Source organism: Thunnus maccoyii, chromosome 5 (genome assembly GCF_910596095.1).
Source record: "Thunnus maccoyii chromosome 5, fThuMac1.1, whole genome shotgun sequence".
NCBI classification, from domain to species: Eukaryota; Metazoa; Chordata; class Actinopteri; order Scombriformes; family Scombridae; genus Thunnus; species Thunnus maccoyii.
In genome coordinates, this window is record NC_056537.1 from 22,473,483 (window position 1) to 22,486,473 (window position 12,991).

Consider the following 12,991-nt stretch of genomic DNA (forward strand, 5'->3'; position numbering starts at 1 on the left):
ACCAGTCATGGTCGGCTGAGCAGCAAACCATAAGGGATGAATTGAACCTGAACTGACTCATTAGGTGGGTTGTGGGTTACTTCTAGGTTGCTAGAGAGGAGGTTGTTACCCTTTCCCTTTAAAGAAATCTACATAAAATAATAATAGAAAATAATTTAACAATTCAAGACAGTACTCTGTTTCTTATAGGCGCTGTAACTTCAACTCACATATGTAAAGCAGGTTAGGGATTATCAGCATCACAAAACCAATCCCAATCACACTTATCTTATACTGTTGCTGCTATGAATCCCATCCCCTTACAAGATTTCAATCTTTAAAAGGATTTTCCTTTTTCCTGCTTCAGGTGTTCCATGTTGATAAGCGATCCATTTCTTGTGGAAAGATCAAAAATCTTCTGTGCTACCTCAAGGATAAACGCCTTTTGGGGATGGTTTTTATTCTGTTATGATAATTATATTATCACGCTTAAAGCTTTACGGGGATGTTAGTTACAGATGTAGCCAAAAAAATTGGTACCCTTCCATGTTTTTTTTTTTTTTTAAACAAAATTTTCTCTGTATTAAGGTGAAACTATATGGCATATAGTATTAAGTTGGAAGTATATGGTATCCATCATTCTTTATTTCACATTGGATATAACTAAAACTTTGCTCTTGATTTACATCTCAACATATTATTTAAAACAATGAAACATATGAAAATGGCATGGCCAAAACTATTGGTACCCTTAAAGGTCCAGTGTGTAATATGTGTGGTATTTAGCGGCCTCTAACAGTGAGGTTCTAGATGGAAGCACTCTGCTGCTCACCCCTCCCCTCCCTAAGACTTTGGAGAGATTCCAGAAGCTACGGTGGCCTTCAAGGACAAGAAGCTATTTGCTTAAGATGTCATCGTCCACGACAACTTCGAGCATTGCTAACAAGTCAAGCGAAGAGGTGAAGATGTATTTAATTATTTAGTCTATAATACTATAGGTTATAGCTCACAAGTAAGATAGCAATTATAAGTGTTTTATTGTTTTGGTAATACAAGCTAACATTAGCAACATCATGCTAAATAAAACTTACATTATTTTATTCTAACATTAGGCATTATTGATTGCGAGATAGTGTTGGCAGGATAACGTTACATATTTTATTATCGGTTTGCAGAGTCAAGTACCGGAGGTTAGAGGAGGAGGAAGAGGGCGAGAAAGAGGGCAAGTTAGCGGTTCTGCTGCAGGCAGGGCAGGGGAAGAGGCTGGAAACCCTCCGAAGGGACCGAAGCGACTGAGGTTTGTGACGTTATTTATACAATTATTTTATCATACTCCTACCCGTTCTGCACGATATTAAAAATGGCAATACAACACAAAGTGGTATTTACATAGCAGCTCTGTGCTTTACATTACTGTAGTCTGTATAGTTTGATGTGTTATCAGTGTAATGTGAGTCAGTAGCCCCTTTTACACAGCCCGTTCAAGGCGGAAATACTGCGCCTGTAATCCGCCTCGCTGTTCTGTTTAGCCCATATTCAGACCAAATCAGGCTGCGCAGCGCAGAGCTGCAGGGTTGAGGAGGTGTGTGGGTACTAACCGCTGTGAAACAATCAGAAAATAACATTTATCGATCTGATTCACCGGCTTCCTCACTACCGTTACTAGCACTCCCTCTCTTCATTCACCCTCTAGCTCACTCGACCACAGCTGCTCTCTTTGTCTTTCTCTCGTCTTTTTAAAATGAGTCGGGAAGCCGACAGAAAAGTATAACTTTACTTTGAACGTTATCAAATGAAGAGAAATGTCCTCCCCTTGGATCCTCTTTACGGCTAAAATGCGGGTTCTCTGTATAAAAGAGGCTACTGAAAACATCAGCAACACTACTGAATGACTATGTAAATACTATATAGGAACAGTATCGAGCAGCAATATTTTGACTTTTTAAAAAAATCATGTTATTGTTGTAGACATGTTTGGGAACACTGGACAGCCTACAATCCATATTCTGCACTACCATTACCATATTTCCAACATATCATGAAACTTATAACCTATAAAGCCTTATCTGTGTTTTTCCTGTTTTATTTTTTCAGAAACTTCTTGAAGAGATGACCTTGGAGGAGCACAGGCAGCTCACCAGTGAACTGCTTCAGAGGCAGCCAGGGTTAATTTTTGATGCCTTGATGATGCATCAGTGCAGACATGGTGTCCCACCGTTTGCTGGAGTGCCAAGGGTACCATGGTGTACTTGTAGTAGCTGTACAGACATACCTACGGACCGGGAGAGGAAATGCTGTGGCCAGTGCCCTGCAGATTGTGTAATAATAATACCGCACTTCTCCCAGTACTTTTTATGCATTCACAGGCGGTACTGGGGGGACATTATGGTATTTGGCCAAACCAGGAAGCCTGGGGATGACAACCAGGAGTACCGTTATGCTGCCTATAGACATTTCATCTATTGACAGCATGGCTCTTTAGGCCAGGGAAACCGACTTGTCATCCCCAGTTGCTGTGTTTGGAGGATCAGGGACAAGTTCCCTGGTCGTCCAAAGACATCACACTGGTTTCACACCTGGCCTCTGAGTTTCCCTCCAGGTCCTCTGGAACGTCCACACAGTATCTCAGGTACTCACACACCTGCCTGTTCATCATCAAGGCATCAAATCATCTCATATTTATTTGTTACATTTCTGATATTTTATTTATTTTATACTTGTTCTATACATTTTCTATATTTACATATTTTCTGGATAATTATTAAACTTTTTGTTTATATATTCACATTTGTTCAACTTAAATGTGCAAGTTTACCAAATAAAAGATATTCATCAGATGTGCTGTGATAATTGCATTGATAAATATATTAATATATACTTATACAATGACAGTATTTCCCTGCAGTCAGTATATTGTCATTACCACTTCCACCATTAATTTATATGTCATTATTCATATTTATAAAGCAACATAAAACAGTAGTGAAGTTGGGATACCACTGATCCTCAGAACAGGGCACTGTAGTACATGTTATGGATTAATTTTCATTGCCACTTCAAGTTATGTTTTCTGTAATTCACTAGTTTGAACCACAAAATAAAAATATAAAAAACGACACTAAGAATAATGACATTTGTAATAAAAATATATTTTATTTAACAGAACATTTTTGGACATCCTTTTCAATCTGGACAATAAAAGGATAACATAAACATGCAGCTTTTACTGTTCAAATACAAACATATTGACAGCTTATTGTGTGTGATTCTGATAAAGACAGAATAATCTATCAAATCATTAGTCTGTTTGAACACTAAAAGCAGTGTGATTAAACTTATCTGATCACCTTCCAGCAGTCAAATTGCCGCACATATAATAGCTGACAAGGGTAAGACCAATACCACACCAAAGGTATTCAATTTACTGCTCTGGATGAAGATGCTCTCATGGCAGGAACAACACCCGTGATTCACTGGCACTGCTGTTCCTCATCTGCTCCAGGAGCTGTGTGTAGAGCAGCAGCTGCATGGAAAACTGCTTCTGTGGAAGAGAGTACCATTACACATAGAGTTGATTTACTATTTCATACATTTTATACAGTTGTACATGTGAAAATATTGCTATTTAAACAAGAGTAGGACTTACAGGGTAAATTAATATGCTACATAGGCAAACAAATGTGTATCACTTACCTAGACCTCCTGACTTGGTTTGCAATACTTCTGATATGGCAGGTATGAATGTCACAGACATGGTGAATAATGCCAATCCATAGTGCCTGAGAAAAATAAAACAGCACAAATGAATTAACTTACTATTTTAAATCATCTATCTATCTATCTATCTATCTATCTATCTATCTATCTATCTATCTATCTATCTAATGTGCTCACCAGAAACTGTTCAACCTTATTCCATGCAGATTTTCATCCCAACAACAGACTAGATCAGATTATTTAATTGATTAACACACTTTCAGTCAGAGACAAGTAGCTATTCAGTGAAATCAACTTTTATTGTCTTTGGTTGTAATGAAAACCAATGTACTCCCAGCCATCAATGGCACATGGTGAAATACCCCTGACCTATTACACAGTCACTTTAGGATGACGATAAAGGCAATACCATGCATCGATGCTACAGGACCTCTCTCATAGCTGGAGAAACAACAGCAACATCAAGAAAATAAGTGCTTTATGACACAGTCACAAACCCTTGTAATACATTATGTTACATCATAAGATGCTGGGAGCCTTGGCTGGCCTGGATAAACACACCAAAATAAATAACAGAAAAATTCTACTTCTGACTGATAAATGTAAAATTAAAACTCTGGTAGCAATTACATGTTTTTCAACATTGAAACAGGGAAAACGTTACTTGTGTTGGACTAGAAGCTAACTTTGCCCCCTAATGTGTACATGTGCTCCTAAATGACAAATTAGGAGCAAACAATGAAATCATGGAGCACTGTGAAAAATATAAATATAAATTCACAGGATGTATTAATTCAGTGATGAGCAGACTTCTCCTCAGTTTATCTTTCACACTAACTCATTACTCTGACTTACTGTCTTTAGCACATCACCAGCGCTCAATATCTTAGTTATCAGTCAATGTGTTGTCTTACTGCCACAGAAAATGAATAAATCGTTGGGTTATTAGCACGACGTCGCCTCCTTGTTGTCTCTTGTCAGACCACCAGCTCCATGAGAGGCACAAACTGAAGCTGAAGTGTGCTAATATTTAACGTTATGTGGCGGCGTTTCTTTTCAGGGAAACTAATGTACTGCTAATAAACATTGTACATCATCTAGGTTTTGAACCATTACCAGTGGGGCAAAATAAATATACATTACACTCTTACCTGTCCAGCAGTAAACAGGAAACTTCGGCATCAATCTGCAAACATTTCTGTCATCAGGGATTTCCATCTGGGTTTATCCTCGTTTTATGCCGTTGCTTGTCCCGATTTCGTTAAGCTTCTTTGTGTTTTCATTTCTTTGACGACGACATTTCACGCTCCTGTGATTTTCTAAATTAGTATGATCCTCCATTTATCAGATTTTGGTTTCAAAAACTTCTCACAATACAAAATGTTTGGTCCGTTCTTCTTCGTTTTAAAACCAGTGCATTTCCGGTAGTCTCCCACTGAATCCAAAACGCGCAAGGCTCTCACTGGAGCCAGTGTTAGGTTTGTCTGTTCTGCGCTACTGTAGAAACAATGCGATGCAACATGGCGGCCACCGTGGAGGGGGACCCGCTCCCATGTAGATATAAAGGGCTTATTTCTAAGGTAAGGAAAACACAACAATTATTATTTTCAGCTGATTAGACACTAATTAAGATATACTTATAAATAATCTATTCAATTTTTACCAAGTCTGTTTTTTTAGATGTTACTAAATACTACACAGTAGACCTTTAACTTAATATTTAGTAGCACAGCCTTTGGAGGCAGTAACTGCAGTCAAGCGCTCTCTGTAACTCTGAACAATGTTTCTACACTTCTCCACTGGTAGTTTGGCCCAACTACTCCAGTACTCCAGATGTTCAATAGGATTCAGATCACGACTCATAGCAGGCCACTTCAGAATGGTCCAGCGTTTTCTTCTCATCCACTCTTGGGTGCTTTTTGATGAATGTTTGGGGTCATTATCTTGCTGGAAGACCCATGACCTGCGAGTAAGACACAGCTTTCTGACATTGGGCTGTATGTTTCGCTCCAAAATGCCTTGATAGTCTTCTGATTTCATTGTGCCCTGCACAGACTCAAGTCACCCAGTGCCTGAGGCAGCAAAGCAACCCCAAAACATCACTCAGCCTCCTCTATGTTTAACGGTAGGCATGGTGTTCTTTTCTTTGAAGGCTTAATTTTTTATTCTGTAAACCTAGGGTTGGTGTGATTTACCAAAAAGCTCTAATTTTGTTTCATCTGTCCAAAGCATGTTCTCCCAGAAGGACTGTGGCTTGTCAACATGCATTTTGGCAAAGTCTAGTCTGGCTTTTTTGTGTCTCCCTTTTAGAAGTGAGGTCTTCCTGGGTCTTCTACCATGGAGCCCATTTTCAGCAACAGATCGGAAGGACGCTCCAGTGGAGCCACGGTCTGGATCCAGGCAGGTTTCAACAGCATCACCTGGATGGTCCGGAGCTTCGTCTGGCAGTGTGGCAAAGTGATTTGTCAAGTGGAATGGTGGGGGAGAAACAATTGGTCCCCTGCTCCTTCATCCACCACCTCCAACCAGGTTGCCTGTGGGTCAAGCAAGATGATGGCCAAGGGTGTATTGGATCCCACAGTATGGTATCTGTGATGGCGGAGTTCATGGCCGAGATCCTCTTTGCCTGTGCAGCTGCTGTGTTGATATACCTCAACAGTAAGGAGTCCTTCTTCCACAGCTCTGCGGAGAGAGATATCTTCCTTCAGATATCTTCCTTCTATCAACATGCCCTTTACAGGGCATGTGAAGGGCATGTTGATAGCCCCTCACAGGGCATGTTGATAGAGTAAAAATAGCAGTGATGTTTTCTGCAGTCCCTGTTAGCTAGCTAGCTCCATTTCTAAAAATAAGCCGGTGCTAGCAGCAAATCCACTTGTGCCAGGCTAACCCAACCAGGGCACTAAAAAACTTATACCCTGTTAAAAAACATATAGGTAAAACAACCCGGATCTAAAAGAGTAGCATAAAAATGTAGAGTAAAACTAGATAAAATGCCAATTCATGAGAAAGCTTCTGGTGAACAAACACAACAGGGCAAATACCTTTCTAAACAAAACATTACCTGTACAATGTCTGCAATATTGTTCACTATTGCTGTGAATACACTGATTGAGAGTTGGGCTCAAATAAGTTTTGTTTTTTTGTTTTTTCATCTCTCTGTCAAAAGGAATCCTAAAAGTATCACTGTACTAAAGCTAAGTTAGTTGGAATTGGAACTTTCTTTTTGGAAAACTATGATGGCTTCCCAGTGTATACATATGCACAAATGACATAATGGGTTATATAAGTTGATAACATTTTATAATTGTGTCAGAATACTTTATATGTCAAAGTCCACTGCTGAGAAAATACAATAAATAGAGGCAGAAGCTCAGGCTGACAAATCTAATGTCAACCAGCCGTGCCTCTATCCTGGACCATATACAATTTGTTTTGCTGGGTGATTTAGTATGCAGTAATAAGTTTCACTCCACTGTTTTTATTGGATTCTGTAGCTTACACCAGTTCAGAGGGAGGTGGTGTGTGCCAAAGGGGAGCTTGAAACGATCTTCAAAGATACAAAAACAAAAAATGCCAACAGGAGCAAGAGGACAGTTGGGTTTCTGTAATGTAACCATCATAGCTTGTAACCACTGGCAGATGTTGTGGTTACTAAAGCTACAGTTAGTGGAGACAGTATGGGGATGTTCAGACTTTTTCCTAACCTCTTCCCAGTTACACAGAAAGGGGTAAAGTTAAGTGAATTTTGAATTGCCCAATATCACAGTGTCTCATTAGGCAATACCAGCCCACATTACCAATAGCTGCTGACCCAGCAAAAGCTCTCCAAAAAGAGTTCACATTGCTTTGAGTGCATCTCGTCTGTCCTTCAGAACTGTCCAGATAGTTACTTTGAAAAAGGATTGAGCAGAGTCCTAATGTTATCTGTGCAAATACGCTTTATGTTTAATAATTGAACATTTTTTTGTTTGTTTTGTTTTATTGAACTCATTTACACATATACAAATAATATCTTAGGTGAGGTGACAATTTTCTGCAATTAAAGGTACAGTTTGTAGAATTTAGTGGCATCTTGTGGAATGGACTTGGCAGAAATTGAATATAATATTCATGTATGCTTTGAAAAGAATTGTTGTGTTTTTGTTACCTTAGAATGAGCCCTTTATATCTACATAGGGAGCAGGTCCTCTTCCACGGGGGCCGCCATATTGCACCGCTATGTTTCTACAGTAGCCCAGAACGGACAAACCAAACACTTGCTCTAGAGAAGGCCTTTTGCATTTTTTGTGAGTTTCACGGCCACCGTAGGATCTCCTACATGTTTAGTAGGGAAGGGGGAGGGGTAGGGGTATTCATTTGGTTGCAACCTGAAACCTCACAGCTAGATAACACTAAATCCTACACACTGGTCCTTTTACATTCACACTAACTTGTCTAATGGTTAAGTGTATGCTAACAAAAAAATAAATGATAGATTCATGAACTGTATTTCTATTTTAATATTAGCATGACAGAATTATGGTCATCGTGGTACAAGTGTTAAATGAAGATCCTCAAACACAAACGGCCATAAATCCAGCTGTAACAAAAAAAATGCAGCTATCAAACTAACCTCCAGGTGGTCAAAATAGCAGCAGCTGTGACCTCCTTTCCCTGTAGGTGGCGACATTAACATGTCTACATCTGCCGGTCTTAACCAGAGCTGCTAATGTTCCTTTGGGTGGTGCAGGCATTGTCAGTCAAAGAGTGGGCAGGTGAGATGTAAGTCATGAATCTCCCCTGGATGAAACACAGCATAGACACATTTTGCTTACACTGAAAATGTTTTAATTTACTCCAAATCAAAGGTGCAGCAAACTGTATGTTTCCAACAAGTGTATAGGCTAATTTAATCAAATTCATTAACAAAAGAATAATAATCATCCTTTATCTTGCCAGCTTCAAGTTTGCAAACTTGTGTGTACATAATTAATTCCTCAATTCCCTCACCAGTGTTTTCAGACTGTTTTGGGTAACGCTTTTTAATTAGATACCCCTCAAGCACTGGAGCACCTTGTTTCAATTACACATCATACAGAATTAAAGTATCATAAAACATCATTACCATTAATGTGCACATCCTCATTCAAACCAATTACAGTCATCTCTGTACCTTTACTGTCAGTTGAAAGGGAGATGCTGAGAAGAGAGGAGGAAGAAAAAACCTCCCCAATGGGCATTTTCCCCCTCTTTTCAAGCTGGCAGGTTATCTCCACCACCAGGTATGTAACGTCAAGGGGCCAACGTGCACCTGTACTTCACACTACTCTTCTGATGATGATAGTAGTGATGATTTGGTTGGCCATGTAGAACTGATATCAAAGGCTCCTTTTAGTTGTGACCAGTAACTTGTACAAATCACACTGTTGGAATATCTGTCAGTCCCAATAATGTACCAGCTTTCATGTATTTCTTATGTCACATTTTGAAGGAGTAACACTCTGCAGACCAAAAAAAAAAAAAAAAAAAGCTTTTGTGACTGTGTTTCAAGTGGCGAGAGACTGAACTTCATGGCAACAGGTGAGCTCAATAGTACACTTCCAGCAAGTCCATCGTTAAATTGGTGATATCAGCTAGTGTGTGCCTAATTCATGGCACAGAATCAAAATAAATTTAATATGAGTTTATAATTAGCTCCCAAAGTTGATGTAGTAGGGGTCATGTGTTTCTTCATTTTATTTAAAGAGGCTTAGCAGATACCTGAATTATCCTAATAACTAATAACTGACCATTCACTAAACCCCTCCAAACAGCAACTTTCCAATCATAGCTAATATCTCAGCAACTGTAACTAAACACAGCAGGTCAAGCTGTGGATTTCTCTGCATGCCAAAGCAGTGTGCAAGAGGCTCTAGTAAGAGCAATATTTGGCCTTCTATAGATTTGAAGGGGTTATCATTCTTTTTGGCCTTTCAAAAACCAAAAATATGAGCACAGATGTATACAAAATGGATTATACACCAACTCTATTGTAAATTGCAAACGTTAGCATGTCCAGCTAACTAGCTAGTAATGTACACATGAATGTATTATAGGAATGGATAACAGACTCAACAGACTATTTCTCCCATTGCCCACTGGTTTGGCCCATAGACTTTACATAGAGATGACATCACACACTTTAAAATCATTTATCTAGGCTGGGGGAAGGTTTTACAGACATAAAACCTTTATGGATTCAAAATTCATCATACAAAGAGTAATAAAAAAGTAGTAAATTGTTTGAGATGTCCTGTCAACAGTTTTATAATGGCAGTCTATGAGGAAACTGCTTTTTGGGCTGCAGTGGATTTTTTGAGTGGAAGCTGGGAAAAATTGGCAGCAAGGCTGAGCACTGTGTGGCGTCATAGACAGATCTCTTAATACATTCATGGTCGTGCATTAACAGAAAACAAGCATAGTAACAGTAAGTAGGGGGGTGGGCCTTAGTGAACTGTCAGTTGCATCAGCATTTAGTGTCTTCTTTTCAAGTCTTCTTTTGTCTTCTTTTCTGTTGGTTATAGTTCACAAATAAGTATGCCACAATTTTACACTATGTTATAAAGCACTTTTTGTTTTTGTGATTTGGGAGGATGAACATTCAAATGGTCTGAGGCAATCTAACATCATTGAAACTTTACTCTGCAACATTCTGTCATGTTAACATGTTGCAACAGTTTACTGCAGTTTCCTTAAACATTTTGCATAGGAAAATGTATACATGAATGAACAAAGCAATAAAAGGCACACACAATCATTCTGTACCTATCCAGCCACCATTAGCAGTGGTAAAAAACCTTAAATCCCTAGTGAAGTTGTTTAGGAGTGCCTTTAGCGAGAATGATATCAGCCTCACAAAGAGAGGTATGCGGCAGCCATGGTCTTAAAGATGGAATCACTCAAAAGGAACACTGGGCATAAGCACAGAGCTCAGCGCGATGCAGGCTGACTGCAGCTGAAAATTGGCAAGTGACCCTTGAGACAGGTCAGTCCCAATTCACAGACAGCAAATTGTGTGGAAGGCATTGATTAATGGGGAAGACACAACTCGTTATGGCCTTGTGGTGTCATCCTCTGCCTCCTCCTCACTATCCCTGTACCTTCACTTACTGTTGAAATCAGACTAGTGGCTAAAATAACACTTCACCAATTGATCTTAGCCCATAATTAATGGCACCACTGGTCTAATTTGTGAACAAGTATCCGCTTATAACATGACAGAAGGAGGGCACTTGAAGACGAGCCAAGAATAGATCTGCCTTACAGCTGGTTTTACTTCATAAGGCATGACTGGTGACGGGGGTGGGGCAGGGCTCTGCCTTACAGACAGCACTCCACATGAATCATGTCAATGTTGTGTAATTTGAAATTGATCATATTTGCCTCAACTCATAACCTTTATGACATTCCAGATATTTAGAACTGGAGGACAGCAAACAATGTGAAATATGAAATTGCTGGACAAAAAAAAAACTCACTGGAAAAAAAACCCCAACTAAAACCAGATACTATGTCTATTTTACAATTTGTTCCTGTTTACTGTATATGGGAGACCACACAGAAATATACTGTGTATACTGAGTAATATACTGAGTAATACATAAAGAATCTATTGCATTTTTCATCACTTAATTGTAGCAGTAGTGTTGGTACTGAAAATGAAGAGGACATTTTGTGTACACAGAGTAAATGTCAGCACTGCAGCATGCAAACCTGCTGTTAAAGAAGCAATATAGTAAGGATATTGTTTCTTTGATATGATCTGTAACCTTGATAAGTGGGAGGTATGAGTTATTCAGACTTAACACTTTATATAGTACAGTATATCATTCACAGGCAACTGCCCATTATAAAATGGACATATTAAGTTACATCAAATGACTTGTTGCTTTTACACATTGTAAAGGCAACAGTAGTTGGATAAATATCAATCCCTACCCCATGTCTTTCACACAATGACAGGTGACAGGTGATATTATATTAGTTGTGTCACCTGTGACTAGCCTACTGTGTCATGAGAGAGGGGCAGAAGAGACATGTTCAAAAAGGAAAATGACAGTGGATGACAGATTACAGTGCAATCCATCATCTCTGGTGACTCTATGTGAGGCTGGGCCTCATGAGGGTTCATTTTTCCAGGAAACAATAGCAGGGAAGATAGCACAACTTTCAAAATTTTTTAGAGTAAAACTATTAATGGGACTTGATGTATGGATATGGATCAGCATTAAAGTATAACATACTAAGAATAGGCCTAAGTTGAGTCAGTAAAAGACTGTCTTCAATTAGTCAAATTTAAAAAGTCACTTTTAGGTTGGTGGACCCAGTTAATTAAAGTAAGGGAAAATAAAAAAAATGAAACTCGATTTAACATGGCTAGGTTAAAGCTGGAGTGTGGGACTTTTGTCTCCCCTTCTGGTATTGAGAGTAATTACAATAACACTGTTGACACGTGCTTACATCATAGGCTCCACCGTAGCCTACTCCATTGCTGCCATTGCGGCTGTAAAACGGTGGATAAATTGTTTTGAGTGTCACACAACCCCCACATAATGATTTGTTTCACTTTGATCCATTCAGTCCAATAACATTTGGAAAATTTAGAAGGGCTACACGATTAAATAATTTTATCCCCATTCAAGTTAGAAGAGAGCTAACTGGAAGTCAGCTGGCTCAGCTGACGGAAGTCTGCATTTATGCATTTATTTGGCCAGCACAGGAATCTCAAACCCAACACCAGATTAAAAACTCTGGTATACTGTGAAATACAGAGAGATTTACCTGGTGATGATAGGCTTAATCAGCATTGTGTGAACTCATTTAGCAAGGGACTGAATGTAACAGAAATGTATTTATATGTAAAAGTTCCACACTGCAGGTTTAAGTTCAACAATTATTAATAGGAGAAATTATGCACTTGGTGAGAGATTTAGTACCACTGTGAGGAAAACCATTGGAGAACAGTACAGGTGTTTAGTGAGTGACTAGGGTTAACTAACAATACCTTGCCCTGTATTGTTCCACTTCATGTTTTGAATATAGAATATTTATTAAAATATTAATTTAACTATCAGGCAGTACCAATAATAACTCTCTACTGGCAAGAATAATGATATTTACAACAGAAAATAATGTGCAAAAAAAGTTTCTTCAGGGGTCCGTTTCACAAAGCAGGTTTAGTGAAAACTCAGAGTCTGTTAACCCTGAAATGAGGGAAACTCTGAGTTTGCCGTTTCAAAAAGGGAGGTAACTCAAACCAGAGAAAGAGGGGTAA

General features: G+C 38.9%; 1 long non-coding RNA gene across 1 annotated transcript; it reads left to right on the forward strand.

The window, feature by feature from the left end:
• Nucleotides 1-562: 562 nt before the first annotated feature.
• LOC121897916 lies at nt 563-2,496 on the forward strand. Its single transcript, XR_006096310.1, has 3 exons — nt 563-938; nt 1,155-1,276; nt 2,074-2,496. It is a non-coding gene; the product is annotated as an uncharacterized LOC121897916 (long non-coding RNA).
• The last annotated feature ends 10,495 nt before the right edge of the window (nt 2,497-12,991 follow it).